The sequence below is a fragment of the Psittacula echo genome (assembly GCF_963264785.1).
Source record: "Psittacula echo genome assembly, chromosome: 3".
Taxonomy (NCBI): Eukaryota; Metazoa; Chordata; class Aves; order Psittaciformes; family Psittacidae; genus Psittacula; species Psittacula echo.
In genome coordinates, this window is record NC_137736.1 from 71,181,189 (window position 1) to 71,200,717 (window position 19,529).

General features: G+C 38.2%; 1 protein-coding gene across 2 annotated transcripts in view; it reads left to right on the forward strand.

Moving 5' to 3' along the window:
- The window catches only part of NALCN (sodium leak channel, non-selective), a gene marked incomplete at its 3' end in the record, with an annotated part of 227,293 nt that overhangs the window by 89,268 nt on the left and 118,496 nt on the right, over nucleotides 1-19,529 (forward strand). The window lies entirely within an intron of this gene.

The following is a 19,529-nucleotide window of genomic DNA, read 5'->3' on the forward strand; positions in this document are numbered from 1 at the left end:
AGTCATATATATATATTTATAGGCCTAAACCCATAACATGCTATTTCATATGAAAATTGCAGTGTTTAAGATTTCTCATAATTGCTTTCCATAGTCACTCATTTTCATTTATACTTCACCTCATCCTCTGAATAGTAGAATCATAGAATTATAGAATAGTTAGGGCTGGAAAGGACCTTAAGATCACCTAGTTCCAAACCCCCTGCCATGGGAAGGGACACCTCACACTAAACCATGTTACCCAAGGCTCTGTCCAACCTGGCCTTGAACAGTGCAAGGCATGAAGCATTCACAACCTCCCTGGGCAACCCATTCCAGTGCCTCACCACCCTCTCAGTAAAGAATTTCTTCCTTAGATCCAATCTAAACTTCCCCTGTTTAAGTTTGAACCCATTACCCCTTGTCCTGTCACTGCAGTCCCTGATGAATAGTCCCTCCCCAGCATCCTTATAGGCCCCCTTCAGATACTGGAAGGCTGCTATGAGGTCTCCACGGAGCCTTCTCTTCTCCAGGCTCAACAGCCCCAACTTTCGCATCCTATCTTCATACGGGAGGTGCTCCAGTCCCCTGATCATCCTCGTGGCCCTCCTCTGGACTTGTTCCAACAGTTCCATGTCCTTTTTATGTTGAGGACACCAGAACTGCACACAATACTTCAAGTGAGGTCTCACGAGAGCAGAGTAGAGGGGCAGGATCACCTCCTTCGACCTGCTGGTCACGCTCCTCTTGATGCAGCCCAATTTTTCATCATTTTGATGCAGCAGGATACGGTTGGCTTTCTGGGCTGCGAGCGCACACTGAAGCCAGCTCATGTTAAGTTTCTCATGGACCAACACCCCCAAGTCCTTCTCTGCAAGGGCTGCTCTGAATCTCTTCTTTGCCCAACCTGTAGCTGTGTCTGGGATTGCTCCGACCCAGGTGTAGGACCTTGCACTTGGCATGGTTGAACGTCATAAGGTTGGCATCAGCCCACCTTACAAGCGTGTCGAGGTCCCTCTGGATGGCATCCCTTCCCTCCGGCATATCAACCAAACCACACAGCTTGGTGTCATCGGCAAACTTGCTGAGGGCCCACTAATAGCTCATGACATCATACTTTAAGTGCCACACATTATTTTGCCATTAATGCCACGTGGTGTATACAGTCTATGTGGTGACATTTTGTTAATTGCACAGTACCCAGAGTGTATATAAATAATTTCCTCTATCGTAAATTTTCCAGAAAAGTTTGGCTGAGGAAAACAGATACATAAACTAGTGGGCTTGATTTCAGAAGGTGTTTTACTACAAACACTGCTAATACAGCAGAGTTGGCAGTACATGTGCTCCTGTCTTTATTTCTGGCTTCCACTTCCCTTTGTAGAATCCTAGATAACTCAGAGGAGGAACTGGAACACTAATTAGTGAAAGCTGACTGCACATCCAGATTCCTCCCTCATTCTCTCTTTATCTGCATATAGTTTTGCCATCCAGTCTGTTATTCTGTTGGCTCAGAGCTATCATCTTGGATTTCTCCTTTGTTTTCTTTGCTATCTTCTAAGCCATTTCTCTTTTACTGAGAAACTGCCTCCAACTGACTATTCTTGTTTTTTTGCAAGTCTTACCATTTTTGCCCTCAGTCACTCCTTTTCATCCCCTGCCTGAAGTAAAATTTCCCAATACTGCCCAGTGTAGAAGCCACTACCAATAGATTCATTCACAGATCCTAAATTTCTTCTTTGTCTTTCTTCTGTAGCCAAGGTTCAGCAACCTTTGGTCTATGCTGGCTGTCAAACCTTCATACCAAGGCTGACAAACCTTCATTTGTTCAGATCTACTCTCCCTCATCTTTATGTTGTTGCCATTCAATAGTTGCTGCCATTCAATGAGAACTCATAAACATGCTTCTTTGCTCATAGGCATACACATATATATAGCATTATGCATATTAGTCACTGAAACAGGGCAGAAACAAAGCAAACAATAAGAGCCCTCTGTGGCAGTTTGTTCGTTACGGGTGAGCAATCTTATACTCTGGCTCTGGAAGGTTATCTGAACCATTTCTTCTCATGGGGGTCTTAGTTTTCTGCTGAGTGCGCACCTGTTGTATGCCTTGTGGAGCCAGAATAGCTCCTGTGCCGGTATCTTCACATACATTAAACCTTTTCCTGTTAAAGCAAACAGTTGCCTGGGCACTGCTAGATATCAGGTAGACTTTAGCCATACTTATCAACAGTATAAGTGGTTTGCCAAGATCAGGTTACGGTTGTTTGGTTGGTATTGTTCCATCCCACCCTCACAGTAAACATTTTACTAAGCACAAGCAAATACAAGCTTCTTTGAAAGGCAAATATTTGCCAAGTATAAATTTTGCTAACCAACCCATATTTCTCATATTTGTACGTTAACTCTTTTAAATAGTTTTCTGTACATTGCACTCTTCCTTTAAAGTGATTCTGTTGAATGCAAGTCTGAAATACCCATAGCACTGAATTTAAAATGGGGAAAAAAAATAGAAGAATGTGCTATGGCAATAGTAAGGCATAACTGTAAAACAGAGCCACCTAGAACTCCGTACTCAGCCACGCCGTTGGAAAGAATCAGAGGACATGGCAGGCAACACACTGGAAATTCACATTTTCGCCTTGAAGTCAGATATCTTTAAAATAAGGAACACTCTAGTAATGACTGGCTAGGAAAGGTTTCAGAAAGATTGGTTAACATCATGAAGTTTTTTAGCAGAGGTATTCATCGAATACAATTCTCCTGGGAAGTATTCATCTGTCTTTACTGTGAAGCCATTCTTCCTCATACACCATTCTCTGCCTTACACCACATGTTGCAGAATATTCATCTACTGATGTACAACCTACAGCCCCTTGATGTTCACTGAAAAGTTCAGGACTTTGATGACCATGTCATTAAAGGCTGTATTACATCATGCACATACCAGACACAGATGACATTAATTCCAGCATTTTGTAATTCATACCTTGCATATTTAGTAATGTTCTGTTGTTACCAGATTTATTTTTGCACAAAGTAATTTTCAGCTAAGAAGCTATTAAGCATATAGGTCCTTATTTTGTTTACTGAACATCAGTATTTTATTCAGAAAAAAATCCATTTTAGCCAGCATAGGCATATATATGAATCTCATTAAAGTCATTAAAATATATAAGGATTTTGTGCCCCAGTACTCTTATCGATGCGATTGGCATTATTTGTGGAAAGTAAAGGAGCAGGTATTGATGGTAGTTTGGTTTACACTATGTCTTCTTGTGGATGGTATTTGTTTTATTTGTGTGCTCCCAGTCAGAAGGATTCCTGAGATAGAAGGGAGCACTGTTCCTTTTTCAAGGATTCTGTTGAGCATACTTCGTGTGGGGATGGTTGCAAAGGATGTGGATGAAGTCAGGCAAGGTGTAGCTGTGTTACAGCATTGGGATCTTGCAGCTTATGCCAGGAGACTTCCAGGTGGCAGTGAGTAGGCATCCTTCAAGGGGTGACAGGAGTAACTTTGTGGGGGATAGAGCAGAGTTTATTGCAGCTGAGAATGTCATTGAGTTAACTAAAACAAGAACTGGAGCAATGATCTGCCTGCAAGGATACATGGGCAAAGAAAGCTGTGTATAATACAGAAATACCAACTTTGGCTTGCCAGTCTTTCACTTGAGTGTTCTGAGGCAGGTTGCTACTCACTGATTGAGCTGCAAAAGAGAATGATTCACTGCTCTTGGATAGGGTTTCTGAAAGAAAATTAATGGGGGATTCTCTGCATTCTGCAGAGCTAAGTAGAGCCCAAGTACTGATGCTTAGAGACCACCTTGTACTTATCCCTCTTATCCCTCAGAGAAAAGATGAAAAGGAAAGAATACAGTAGAACCCTGGCACCATCAGACTCAGCAAGAGTTTTGCCACTGGCTGCACTGGGGAAGGGTTTGATCTCTAATGTTTTGCATGTAGGACGGTTTTGCAGTCATTAAAAATGGCAGATATAAACAAATCTAAATGTCAGTCCTGAAACAAAAGTACTGTAATTCCATTAGGCAAAAGGGACATGCACTTGCTAAGTGTTCCTCCCTAAAAACATGAAGATTTAGGGGTATGTGGAAGAAACCAGCTATTTATTTCCCCTAGCTATAAATATAATGGAAAAAGGGAGTTCCTTAAATTTACTCTACCTATAAGAAATGCACTTTACTGCTTATGTTTAACATTGAATACATATTTAGAATACTGTCTAGTTCTTGGAATTAATGATGTACTGTGCTTCAGCAACTCCAAGAATTGTTTTCATTCCTTCAGTGGAACTTACATGCCTAAATCCACTTGACTGCTTTGAAAATCTTGATCTCTAAGCCTGTTCATATATGAATATGCTGTGTTTTCATAAACCAGTAAAGAGCTTGTATTAAGACAGGTAAGTATGTACAAGACACATGGTGAATGCTGCAAACTTACTTATTTTTGTGGATTGTGATTATGCAAATGTATTCAAGTGAAAGCATTAGGAACTGGCATAATCATTTACATGAAAGGACAGTGATACCAGCGTGTGTACATATGAACCAGTGTAGTTACTTTTGCAGATCATTCAGAAAATTGCCTGTAGTCACTGAAGTTCCTTTTTCACATTAAAAACCTCACATAGTAAATCAATGTACAATTTATGCTGTATACATTATTTCAGTTCAGCATTAATCATGAATATATACCATTGAGGTTAATTCTACTGGCTGTATAAGAGATGAATAAAATATGGTATGCAGAGGGAGAATAATGGAATATAGCTGTGGGTTAGAGAGAGATGTGTGGCAGTGATGGATGCGGTTTTTACTCTTCACTGGTGGGAGAGAAACATTAAGTAGAAATTAATTTTGAAATTGCTTAAAAGCTTTAGGGTTGGGAGTGAGGGGAAGAATAGATACTTACGTGTAGGTGTGGTTGTTCAGACATAGACATAGAAGAAATGGAATTTATTTGGCTGTCTTAGGAGTCTGGTAATTAAATGTGCTGATAGGAGTTGATCACCTTAGGCACTTTGTAATCAGAAGAAAGAGACATCAACAGGAGGTGATTCATATAATTTTAAGACAGTCATTGATGATATCTCAAAGCCTAGGTCATTTAAATGTCCAAGTCTCCAGCTAAATTCACAATGCAAATACTGGATCACATATTGTGGTAATGCATTTTCAGCAGGCCCTACTTTTCAAGTAGTATGTATAAAAGCTTATCATGATAATAGTGAGCAGGATTTTGGGGGACAGTCTTGTTTACAGACACACCAAAATTCGTCTGATAAAATAAAATTCCAGTTAGTCAAAACTGAAAATTGGATCTGAAGAGTTCCTACTTCATTGCTATTTAGAATAGCTTATTAATTCAGTATATTGCAGTATGTCAGTGACAACAGTTCCCTTTAAAGAATTTGTACAGGATAAAAATACATTGGGAGCATATATCTCATGATGTCTTACAAACAGTTCTTCAGTTTTGGATGTATTTCAGTGACCATAATTAAGATGTTTTTTAGTAAAGACAAATAAGTTTATTCATACTTGATATTATCAGAATCATATATAAAGTATGCTTATAAAGGAGCTGCAATTTCTGTATTTTTGTGTTTTCCATACAGACTATAAAAGGAAATACTACTTCACAATATATGTTAATGTGACCATTTCTAAAAGTGCTGTAGATCTTACTTGGAAAAATAAAATCAGCTTGATGATTTTCAAACGTGGAAACTTCTAAATTTACAGAACTTGAACCAATATTGTCAGACTTATGTTATTAGTTTGTTTCGTCATTTAATTACAGCACCCTTCTTCTTTCCTCAAGTCTTATAAGATACCTTATAATTCCATTGAGAATTATCAAACAAGAATTATATATTACAAATATAGGACAACAGCATTTTCCTACCAAAGTATATTCCTTTGTTGTTCAGAAAAAATGTTTGATGCTCATATTTTTAAAATCCTTTGAAGTTTTCTTCAATAGAAACTCTTACCATACAGACCAGAAGAGATTTAGTTTACTAATTAGCTGCTTCATTTAGATTTAGTATATAACAAAATCAATTCACAATTATAGATTTTTTTTTAATTAAACTTTTAAAAGCAGCTGTGTATGTGCTGATGGCAAACTTTTAACCTGCCTTTTTCTTCTCAGTTCCCAACTTGTTTTAATGTTCTGCATTTTCAGGCAAACACTGCACTCACCAGTTGAAGAGCAGGAACCAGAAGTGAGGCTCATGTGAATACTTACCCTAGAATGAGTTTCAGAGTCAATAAATGGAAATTCTCTATCATTGCCACCAACTGTTCTCTGTCAACTACTCTTACGAGCTGACCATGGTACTAAACACTATGTTCTCCTTTGCTCCTGTTCTGCTTTTCTGTCCTTCACCTGCTGTGAACATAAGATTTCTTCATTCCCACCCCATGTGCTTTCACATCAGGTGAGAATTTCGGAAGTGAAAATTCATAAGGACATACAGGAATAATTTTTGAAAGGATGGGTTACAGGGAGAAGAACTTTGTAAGAGCTCAGGAATTTGTGGGAAGGGTAAACTATTTTCTTTCCATGCCCTTACTTAACCAACTTCTTTCTATCCATGTTGCTTCTCAGTATTAAGGGCGTGCCCCAAAATTTATCGTTTTCATCCAAAATCACACATTACCTTGTGTGTCCTTATTGCTTGATCAATCCTGTTTGTTTTGCTGTAATTCTATTCATCCCTAGCAGCATTCAGTGAAGCAGCTCTTAATTAGGTAGTGTTAAAGCTGTCAGTGTTGCAAATCAGCTCTACCTGCAGCTAAACAACTCTTTTAGTTTGTTGGGTGTAGATGAGCAGAAAGTAACATAGCTCAGGAAAGCTGTGATGGTGAAAGGAGCAAAAAAAATTTAATTGTACCCCACTTCACACAATCTCCCAGCCTTTGAAAGAAGACTTACTAGTACCTGCATTTAGTGCATCTGTAGATGTGTCTTTTGTAGGACCTACTTTGGTTTATGCCTTAAGTATGACCATAGTTATGAAGACTACACATTATGCTTATCTCTGTTTATATGGCGTCTATATTTTTAACTCTTCTTAATCCTATTTGGAAAAATAGTCAAACAATAGAAATGGTGTGAAGTTTTCTAAAAGATTCTTTGTGGGGATGTTTTCTTGAGGGGGAGTTTGAAGGATTTTAATGGGGTCTGAAATTTGAATTAATGATGCATATGTTAGGTTTGAGATAATCTCTCAGTTTAGGCCTCTTGCTTTAAATAAATTTCTAAAAATAACGTCTTTTATGAGAAATCTTGTGATGTTGAACTATGAACTTGCTGAAAATTACAAGTCGTATCTCTATGTGGTTGTGAAACCTAAGAGTTACTGTGTTGCTCTCTCAATTACCCACAAAGTTTGAGTTCATATTCAACTAAAAACGTGTGAGTCTTTGACCTTAGAATCAATACGTTTTCATTCTGAAATGCTGCTGTATTTCATCCAAGCCACATTAGTTTGAGTAGTCTTTCCATATCCCTTTGGTTGGATAGGTCTACACCTCTGGTCCTAACTTAGTGAAGAGAAGAGGGGTATCATAGCTTAACTGCAGTCTAGCTGGAGAACAGATGCTTTGCAAGAAAAGGGAAAGTACATGGGCAATCACTGCCCCTTGCCCTACAAATTGATGGCAATCAGAATGTCTGATTAGCTCGGCTGTCCCCCTGCTCAAGGCAATAAAGCCTCTAAGTTGTCAGGAATTTCTAGTGCTATTTCAGTTTGGGAGAAATGATCAAGTGATTCTCTTCTGTGTGTTAAATTTTATTTGAATGGAAACTGCTTTACTACAAAGTAGGTTTTGAGTCTAAGTACTAAAAGTCTTTGTTTCCTTCTAATTAGTCATCTGATCACGTCCTTAATTGAGCATTTGATTTATTTCAAAGTAATCCCTGCTTTTATATGTAAATCACTATTTTGAGAGTGTGGTAATTAGATTATGCAAGGAAAATTCAAGGAAAAACTGTTTTAATCAAAAGGTGGAAATTCTATTAAAATATTTGATACTTATTTATGAAGCCAAGTAAGTCATTTTAGAAAAACATTTTTTTCTAAAAATGAGGTTTTCTGTTAGTGTTACCACTATGAGTATGTTACTTATGTTTCCTGTCCCATACCTGACTAGCTATTTCTGAAGGTCTAAGCCTTTTAATATGAAGCAGATGCACATACATGTTTTGAATCATATAAACTGTGTTCTGACTCTAATTAAAGTACCAATTTCCGGGCATAAAAACTTCCTCCACAACGTGAAGGTTTCATTGCCTCATTCAGGCACACTGAAGTGTAAAAGTGATAAAGACCAGAAAAAAAAGAAAAGCATTTTAAAGCAGCTAGCTTTGACTATCTCGTACACTATGTTCCCAAGACGAGCACAGTACATGCATATGGTAACCAGGAAGATTAACGTACTCTGTTAGGGAAGGCATTTCAGTCAGAAACCAATAATCAATACGAACGGCCAGTCTGACCCAGGAAAAGATTTTCATTAATTCTGGGCAGAGTTGTCGTAATTGCCTGAAGTACACATTCGGCAGGTTTTAGTTTGGAGGGAAACTTACCAAAGAACTGAAGTATTCTACTGTTTCTAATGATCATCAAATACTGCTGCAAGTTTTAAACAGATCAACAATAAAAGAGCTGTGAAAAAGCACTGAAATTTACCTCAGCCTTCTAAAGAATTTCAAAGCACACATGCTAAAATAATCATTGTACTAAGATAAAAAGCTGCAGTAAAAACTGAGAGAGGGTAAGGTGCTCTAGTTGAGTATAAAACTTTTCCACAAAGGAGTTTTTTTCTTACTGTCTTTGTCAGAAAATACAATAATAGCAAAAAGAAAAAGCATTAAAAAAGCTGTTTCCTTCCTTGAGAAATTACTTTCTTAGAATCTCATCTTCCAAGTTTTGATGATGTTTGAAAATACTGACAGCAAGATGTCCAAAGAGAGAACTGAATGCTTCCACAGACATATTTTCATAGAATCATAGAATAGTTAGGGTTGGAAAGGACCTTAAGATCATCTAGTTCCAACCCCTCTGCCATGGGCAGGGACACCTCACACTAAACCATGCCACCCAAGGCCTCATCCAACCTGGCCTTGAACACCGCCAAGGATGGAGCATTCACAACCTCCCTGGGCAACCCATTCCAGTGCCTCACCACCCTCACAGTAAAGAATTTCTTCCTTCTATCCAATCTAAACTTCCCCTGTTTAAGTTTGAACCCGTTACCCCTTGTCCTGTCACTACAGTCCCTGATGAAGAGTCCATGCCCAGCATCCTTGTAGGCCCCCTTCAGATACTGGAAGGCTGCTATGAGGTCTCCACGCAGCCTTCTCTTCTCCAGGCTCAACAGCCCCAACTTTCTCAGCCTCTCTTCACACGGGAGGTGCTCCAGTCCCCTGAGCATCCTCGTGGCCCTCCTCTGGACTTGTTCCAACAGTTCCATGTCCTTTTTATGTTGAGGACACCAGAACTGCACACAATACTCCAAGGGAGGTCTCACGAGAGCAGAGTAGAGGGGCAGGATCACCTCCTTCGACCTGCTGGTCACGCTCCTCTTGATGCAGCCCAGGATACGGTTGGCTTTCTGGGCTGCGAGCACACACTGAAGCCGGCTCATGTTCATTTTCTCTTTGACCAACGCCCCCAAGTCCTTCTCCGCAGGGCTGCTCTGAATCTCTTCTTTGCCCAGAGGTATTTTGATGTTGGAAAAGAAGTTACTTAAAAGGGTGTTTTTTTACTGTTTCCATGTCAGGTAACCCTTGCAGCATTTGCATTTAATTTTTGGTTTTTTCCCCATCATATCTTCAAGCCGAAGAAATTGGGGGGAGGGGGGTGTGTGATTTTTTTTTATTTATTTATTTTTCCGGTGGCTGTTCTTTTGCTGTTAAAACATGTGAGCTTGTTAGTGCTTTATCAGTATGTAGTAAGAGGTAGTTGGGAATTCAAAATTGTGCTTCATCCTTGTACAAGAGGTTGCTGACGAATAGAGACTCATTTTCTGCTTACTGTGAATTGCTCTGTATGATTTCTTCTCATGAGCTAACAGGAACTAGAAGATACGCCCTAAAGTCTTCCTAACAGCAGAATTTATGTTTCTGGTCCTCTAACTCGTTCTGAGTAGTGTCAGCTCTCTTCTGCCCTCTGTTACTTTGAACTATCAGCAAAACACCCACTTAAGTTACTCATGGTACATGAACACTGTTGTGAGGAAAGGTTGTATAAAGCATGTTTACATCATGGAGCTTGGGTTCCCCCTGAAGACAGAGTGTATGCAAAATTAGTAGCTACCACTGGAGTTGACACAGCAACTCAAGTCAGCTTGAAACTAAATCTGTGCTAAATACTTGAGAAGGTGGTTTAAACTCTGAGAAGGCAAAAAGGGGAAAGGCAGGCAGTGTAGTTAACTCCCCTCTACTCACCTGTACCTGTCTTGGTATGTGGCATAGCTAATGTTGTATCCAAAAAAACAATACCAAGAATTCTGAATGATTTCAAAATGATCCTGAATATCAATTGAAGAATGTGGTGCAATACTTATGTGACAGTCTATTACCCTTTCAGCTCATGAGCTACCCATAATAAGAACAATGTTTTCCTTCATATTTATAAAGCAGCTAGTAGATCTAAGATCTACACTGTTGCAGTAACATGTAACTAAAATGTGTTGTACATTCTTAATTTCACATTCATAATGTGTTCTACATTCTTAATTAATCAAGAAATAAAAGGCCAAAGAAAACAGAGGCAGTGAAAATGGCTGCTTCACAGGTGAGGTCTTCAAAGGCATATAATTCAAGGAATTATTAAATTAAATTTTAATTAAATGAAATTAAATTATATCAAGGAGTATTAATAGGAAATTTTTGGAAATGAGGTTCCTTGATTTGGAAAATGTAAAAGTCATGGATATTTTGAAGGCATGGAAAAGATTACTGCACAGGTAGGTTCCATTCCTTCCCTCCTCACTCACCTTCCCTGCAATTTGGGGAATTTGCAAATTGGGAAACATGCAAGTTGAAACACATGTAATAATCAATTACTTGTCAAAATTATGTTTAGTATGTTTCTGAGCAAGTGAGCAGTTTTATATACCACAGCACATACATGGTACAGCTTTTTAGTAGCAGCATAGATTTAATATTACTTATGGAGCTGACCAGCTGCACAGTAAGCATGACATAATTGGTTTTTTTGCTGTTGTGGTTAACGTATTTTCAAAATAAAAATAGGCAAACATAGAAAATGTCAACATTGTTAATGTACATAAAATAGAAGATTTTATCTAGAAGGTTCAGCAACAATATGTAAATATGCAGTCAATGTTTCAATGCAGACACTGAATCAGCCTGAGTTTTCAGAGAAAAACTTAGAAAATGTAGATTAAGAATGTCAAATGCATCCATTATAAGGTGACTGACAGAGAACAGCATCATAAATCAGTTATAAATTTGGCCTACGCTATCTATGAGTGTGAGTATACATACATGTGCATACATGCATACACATTTTTCATAAGTATATATGGTGTGTGAATCCATGATATGACCAGGTGGGAGTGTTTGGGTCTATACCTCTTCCTATACCTGAGGTTACACGCATTTATCATTGTGATTTGAAACTTCAACCCTAAGCTTAATAAAATTGCTAGATATAAACCAAAAATTAATTTGGACTATTGCATTTAAGGTTTTATACAATTATTATTTTGACTAGTGCTATTTTCTGAATAGAATTGTGCTGCAGTGGTTAGGAAAAAGAGTTAAATCTGTATTCGTATAGTTTGGGTTCTATTTTGCTATATTTGATATGTATGTAGCTTTAAGAAAATTACTGCTGAGGTGATGATATACTTATTAGCAGTTCTAAAATCTAAGGGGTAGGTAACAATCTGTATGCATTATTGTTATCATGAACAATTTAAGTAGTATTTTTAGGTTTCTTTTATGTTGCAGCTGCTACTCTCCATTTCTCTAAGTCAGATTGCAGTCACTGAAAGGCTGCTTACTTCCTCTCTATCTTCTTGCAAAGAAAATTACTTATCTGTGCTAGTTGGTTTATAAACTGGTGAGGAGGAGGTTCATTTAGTGTCAAAGAAGCCATTATTTCATGGATATTTAGAGCAGAAGAGTCACCATTTTCTTTTTGGCTGTTCTAGAAGTTTGTGGGAGGAGAAGAGTGATTGCTGTTAGTAAGAGGCATACAAGAATGTATCTAAACGACTGCTTTATTCTGTTATTACAGGGTATGAATTAACAGGATGCACTAGTCTGAAGGAGGCACATACAACACTTATTCTTTACCCTATAGCAACATTTGCTGTCAAACGTAGGATGCAGGGGGGAAAGTATCTAATTTCTGTCTGAAACTTTTGCCTTTAAAATTTTTTTACTTGGAAGAGTCATATCTTACAGTTTTTCATTTCTATTCAGTAAGCTTTTTTGTTATTATAAGCCTTTGTTATAGTAAGCTTTTGTTATAGTAAGCTTTTATTGTTATTTAATTTGCTTCCTAAATATTTATTTTTGCATTCTTCCTGTGCTGTTGAGTGTAATTCATTCCTTTCATCAGAACTCAGTTTGCCTTTTTAAAGTAGTTTTTAATTTTTAAATCAAAACTTGCTCTGCAAAAAGACAGGAGTTTGGTATAGTCTGACAGGTTCGTTAATTGCGTGTATTTTCAAATATTACAGAGGCATGCAGACTGCTGGAAAACAGTTCTTGGCAACTGCTGAGTTTCGTATGATTTTAGCTATAAACTGAAAATTATATTTGTTGCTTTAAAAAATCATATTGTGATAGCACAAAAAGCGGGACCTTACTTTACCTATCAGAGCATGTATTTCCATGTCCTGGAATGTTGTCTTTATTCAGTTATAGTCCCATTTCCAGCTTATTTGAGGCTGCATAGTATGAGACGCTGGAAAAAAACACATAGTTAGATACAGTCCTTACCTGGAGTCTTATGTACTCCAAGCAGGAGTACGTAAAACTCAGAGGAAGAGTTTTACACACCTATCTCAGGTATGGTCAAATGTAGGAAGTGGAAAGAGAAGCACATAAAAGTGAAATGCGGTGATTATTTTTGAAGCCAGGACAGTTCAGTGTATTTGCTGCTCTTTCTGCCAGGCCAGTGCTACCTCTGCTGCAGCCAGATAACATTTATATAAAGGTTTCTAATTGCATGTTCTAAAACCTGAAAGAGTTATGTTTGTTTTCTGACGAGAGTTGTGCTTCCTTGAATATCACCCTACTTTCCTTATTTTTTCCTGCAAATGGTAACAAAGGTTCTCTATGCTAAGGTAATCTTAAAGTAACTAGTTTCCAAGGGAGTTTTTCATTTTACTATGGATCTTTACATTCACCTCTATTACATCAGCACCCTAAGAAGTTCCTCTGCCGTCATAAAACATGTTAAAGCAAGTCTGTATAGCCTAAATTTGTGAAGAATCACCCTGCTGTCATGTACTGGAAAGCCAAGACTGGCTCCCTGTCGTCACCAACCTGAGTAACATCTCATCTGTGATGCTGACTTATTTTCTTTGCAGTGTCTAAAAGCCACCCATTTCAGCATCTTTAAAACTCACCCTTCATTTTTTTTCCTCAGTTAAGTTGCATTGCTTGAATTTGTCTAGCATTTGAAAGTTCCTCTCAAATGCAGTAGATATCTGAGATTTCCCTCTTATGTTTTTTCATGTCCCACAATGATATATAACTGCATCAATATAAGATATTAAAAAGCTTGTTCCCTTAAAATTTGTGGTTAATGCATAATAATTTTCAGAAATGTTCAGATTGCAGAGCATAAGAATCATTTGCTAAATTCTCCTTACAAGCATATCTTTGTTAGGCAGTCATAATGTAAGTTGAAAGGAAAATGGTTTATAGAAAATTAGTTACACAGCTTGTAAAATGCTGTACAATGTTCAGCAAACAAAAGGGAAAATTTCCTGCAATTTCACAATTTTGTACTTGCTCAGATGGCCATTAACCAACAAGATGAAAATCAAATTTATCCTATTCATGCTATGAATTATCTATGATTAGCAGTGTATAGAATGTGATTTTCTAAAGCTCCTTTCATAGTCAAGGTATCTTCAAGCACTTTGTAAAAAAAAAAAAAAAAACCCAACCAAAAAACCCCAAAACAAAATAAACACCATGAGTATACTAAGTGTGTATAGGATAAAAAAAAACTTGTTCTTTTCTTTAGATTTAATCTTTGCTCAGTGACTCTTAGATATCATGTCTCATAAAATCCCAAAAGTGAAGTTTTCTTTCCTATTTCTCGTCTTGTGCCAGGACCAGTACCTTGTGATAATTTGTGAGGCATGTGATGTCTCCTGCTTTCATCGTCAAATCAAGAGGAACTGTTTCTCCTATTACTTTCTTAGTGACGTAAATCCTATGCATAGAACTTAAACTGGCCCCACTGTATAAAACCCATAATCTCTTTATGTGCATTTAAAAGTTTGTGGGCCAAGCTCTGAAGAAATGGCTGAAAAGAATGAGAATTTACTCATAATGCATTTTCATTTTTTATTTGGCTTACTGTTTTCTGTGCTGCTGCAATGAACTTGAGTTGTGCTTTGTTAGCTCTTCTGAACAAGAGTTCTTCTGTATTCTGTGATACTGACATGACTCCAGCTAGTGGGGCTTTAAGAAATCATCAGGTACCGTAAGACTTGGGTTACAGAACATACCACTACCACAAGTCATGGTGGTGCTGTGCACAGAAATGAGCTGGAGTCATATTTACCTTCATGCCCCTGCAGTGCTAGGGTCTAGGCTGCAACAGGCCTGTAAGAATGGAAGACTGGACTAGCACAGATGTAACCTTTTCAGTTGTGGTAACTATTTTAAAATCTCACCCAACTCTTTAGTACACAACTAAACAACTTTAACAAATCAAAATCTATTCTAGCTACTAGAGATAATGGTCATCCAGTAGGCATGTGTAGACATGAGTACAAATAACCTAAAGCATCATTATAGTAATTCTATGATAGGTATAAAATTAACCACAATAATCATGTAGCCAGTATAAGATCTTTAATCAGCCATAGCTGGAAGCTTGGCTTGAATATTTTAGTGGGACCTGGCTTCATTGGGCAAACAGCAAAAGCTAACGAAGATGAAAAGGGAATAAGCAACTTGCTGGAGCTATCCTATTAGAATATGGAGGAGAAATGTCAGTGTTTTATGAAGTGTTAAAGTATATCTAACATAAAGAGGGACAGGTGCAACTGTGTTTTTCCTGTTGATGAATACACAATTCAAGAGTATCAAAGCTGGAGAAAAGCTGCTTATCCATATAGTGATTATCAAAGCCTTTTAGTTAAATGACATTTACACTGTATATTAATTGCTTTGGTGCTTTTGAGAGCTACCCTGCCAGTTGGACAGTTATGCACTTAGCTTAGGCTTTTCACACGCTAAATGGCCAAAGTAAGCGGAGGTTTTCTGGATATCAAATCCTCACCAGGTCTTGCTCAGTACTAGTAAGCTTGAGGGCTATCACCAATAGTGTTAAGTATTGTCAAATGCAGTCTGAATTTCTGTAGGGCTAAACTAAAGCCATTGAGCCCTTTGAAGACACCTTTTTGAAGGTTTCACATGATAATTTGGAACATTACCATCCTGGTCAGCTTTGAGCTAGGCAATACCAGGGTAACATGGCCCATGTGTTTATTATTAAGTTATTATGTGTTATTATTAAGTCTGCCAGACCCTAGAAGTTTGCAACCCTTACCGTCTTGCTTAGCAAGCAATGTCTATTATGGGCTTGAAATAAAAATCCCACCTAAAAGATGGGGGTACATACCAAGCCCCAGGAAGGGTTTTAGCATTAGGAATATGTAGTTTCATCTTCAGTTATTCTAGTTTGCTTAGTGACTGCGTTTTGTATGGACCACTGCTTTGCAGAGCCAGGGTCTGTGTGGCTCTGGCTGTGTGAGGTGGCAGCTGCTGTGGATTTTCCCCAGGGCAGAGAGCTGGCAAAGGCAAATTTATGTCGCTCATTCTCCCTCTACCATGCAGGAAGGTGGAAGGAGTATTAAAGCAACGGGTCCCATTCTGATACTCCTGGAGTGACAAAAGACTGCTTTAGGCCATAAATGGTAATGTTCTGTACCAGCAAGTGACCCAGGTAATCTCCACCTGTCAGCAATTGCAGTGTCATTGCTTACTTCAGCTTTTGGGTGAATCTGGGACATTACATATAATTTTTCATTTAGAATTCTTCAGCTGTACCAAGTACATCCCTAATGTTAAATAAATAAGCAGTATTATAGGCATCTTTTCTGCTTTCATGAATTTCACATCTGGGCACAAAGCAAATCCTCAACTCTTTTGGATTGTTAATGGTTTGTCCTGTATTGGTTTTCATGGCCATTGTGTCTTTAATGCACTATGCCATCCACTTTCTTCATAGTGTTCTGGACTCAAAGAATTGTCATCCTGCATGAAACCAAATGGCAGCGTTAGAAGTGATTCATTGGGAATGTAAGAAATTCTTCCCTGTTGTAGCTGATTGATGGCAGCAACAGGGCATTTCACTTGAGACTGCTTCAACACAGCTAATCTTAAGTCCAATTTAATATTAGACACAATCTTCCCATCATGCAGCTGGCTGACAGGAACATCAGAAGATTTCTTTCATCTTATTCCTGCACAGTTTGAGAAACACACATCCGAGGGCTGAAAAAGGTAATTAAATTAAACAAGAACAAAACCTGGTATTATGTCTCTTCTTTCAAGTTTGCACAGAGAATTTTCCATGGCTGTGTGCTCCAAAAAGGGCTGTAATCTAAATGAAATCACACTGCTGATCCAGTGATCCAAAATGGTTTTTAAGGCTTGGGCGAGTGCTGTGGGCTAAATTCAGCTTTCTCTTAGACCTCTTTCCAAATACAGAAATGTGTAAAAGTGGCGGTGAAATCTTATGGTCAAACATTACAGCAGAGGTGCAGTTGAACCGTTTCAAGGGTTCACACAAATTAAAATTCTGTGATGCAGAAAGAACAAACTAAGACAGATTAAAGTAGAGAAAAAGAGCTAGAGCACTGTGATTGATGTCCTAAGGATATTGCAGCCTGTCTGAGAGGCCAACAGGAAAGCTGCTTATCATGCATAGCATTTGTAACAAGTGTTCAGCTGGATTCTGACATGCTGTAGAAAAAAAATGAAGAAACACAGATGCCAATCTGGCCCCTGTAAGCAGGCCAGTCCTGAGATTTAAAAGTAATGAATTTCTTTTTTGGCTCTCCTCAGCATAGCGTTTTTGCTGTGCATGTGTATTTGTTCAGATACCTCCACCTTGCTGGCCCCATGAGCTCTCTGTCTGTGTGCCAGTAACTGGGTGCTTTTCACATTGCCTGCCCCAACCATCTCCTAATTTGCTGCCTCAGCCAGATGTTCCTGCCTTTACACAGTCTGTCCCTCACATCCTGTCTGAGCCTCCTTCCTTACTATCTTGGTGCTGAATTGTGTTATGCCAACATAATGCTCTCTATTAGCTAAATAGTCTCAGTTCATTTGGGAAGGCAACCTTGAGTAACTGACAAGAAGCTTTATTGAATTTTACTAAAGCATACTATGATTAGGATATTATTTATGGTATTTTGATTTGTTTTCCACCATTAAATATACCATTGGAAAATCTTTTTGTGAATGTCCAAAGTTGAAGACTGTATGAGAGTCTTATGCATGTATGTGCATGTATACCAAGGCAGTTTATGCATTTTATTCTCCCTGTATTACCATTTTACTTCTCTGTTGTTTTTTTTCTTTTCTTTTGTGAAGGAAAAGTACATTTTACAGCCTCACTTTCTAGTTTCTTTTAGCAAGCCCTTTAACAATTGAGGCAGAATACTTCATTACAACAAAGGAAAATTTAACACTATCAAAAATACAGTGTAAAATATGCATAGAAACTGTTTAGAACTTGTGTGAAATGGAAATGTAAAAGATATGATACTATCTGTTTTGAATCACACACCTGACAAAAATGTATGATTGATGCCAGTAGGCCTGTCTTAAATTATTGTATTTGTATAGCTTGCCTTCTGGATTAAAAATAAAAGCAAAACCGCATTTAGCCACTCTGTTTTGGTGGCTTTGCTGTGCTTTAGGCACTGTTATTAACCCAGGCTTGTTCTGTACATTTCTGACTGTCAGGCTTTATCTCCTAAGCCTCCCATTCTAGATTGGAATATATAACCATTTTATGTCACCAGTGTCAAAAGCAAGCCAGCCTGCATGAGAAGGGTTGAGCTGCCTTCTGTCTGCAGTGCTATTACTGATGAGAAATAAGGCTGAATGCTTTCAAATACATGCTTAGGCTCCACTCAGCTTTAGTTGAACCAAACTATCTTAAAACACCAGTGGAATTCAACAGGGGATTAATTCTTCTGTAGGCAGGTACAAGTCTTTGCCATCATCTTACTAAAGACTGAGACAGTATTTTACAACTGTGTGTATGAATTTTCTAACATGTTAATATATCTTTACAAAATAACAATGTGTGATACTTGATTTTTGCATTCTTCTGTAACGTCTTCACATTCACGTCCACTGTTCTCCTGGGGTAATTTAACCACTTTGATATCTGCTAGAAGGGCAGCACAGGAAATAATCCAGATTTCTGAATTGCAGTGATGGTAATTTCTTCACACATGTGAGCTGATAGGGGCAGGTGTTCTGGCTGGACCTCATACTTACAAGCATGGAACTGGTCAGGTTGTGAGGTTCATGAGCAGTCTTGGTGGCAATGACCATGAGATTGTGGAGTTCAGGATCCTGCAAGGAGGGGAAAAAAGCCAAAAGACAGGACCACAACCCTGGAGTTCAGGAGAGAGGACTTTTCATGTTCAGGTGTCTGCTTTGAAGAATCCCATGAAATACAGTCCGAGAGATAAGGTGGTCCAGAAGAACTGGGTGATTTAAAACACAGGACAAGGTTGCCCAAGCAGGTTGTAGAGTTTCCATCCTTGGAGATACTCAGCACCTGACTGGATGTGGTCCTGAGCAATCTTCTCTACATGATGCTGCTTTGAGCAGAGGGGGTAGACTAGATGAATGTACGAGGCCCATTTGCAATCTCAGATCTCTGAGTCTCTTGGAATACCTGCTGTAGCTGACTGCTTGAGCAGGCAGAAGCAGACTAGACAATCTCAAGAGATCCCTTCAAACCTAAATAACTATGTGATTCTGTGAATATAAACCAGTAGAGGTACACAGAATCTTTAGGAAGAAGTTGAGAAGGGGCAGAGTTCTATATTTTGAGTTTAATTTTCCTGAAATCTTGTCAGGTACTCCTACATGTTAACTCAGGAACAAATAAAAATTGGCTTTTTCAGTGTGAACACGAATTAAATTTACACACAAACACAAGGAACCATAATGGCGTGTAACTTACCTTGTGTTTGCAAATAAGCATTAAAGACATAAACTGTACTATTTGTTAAAGACTGTAAAAAATATCAATA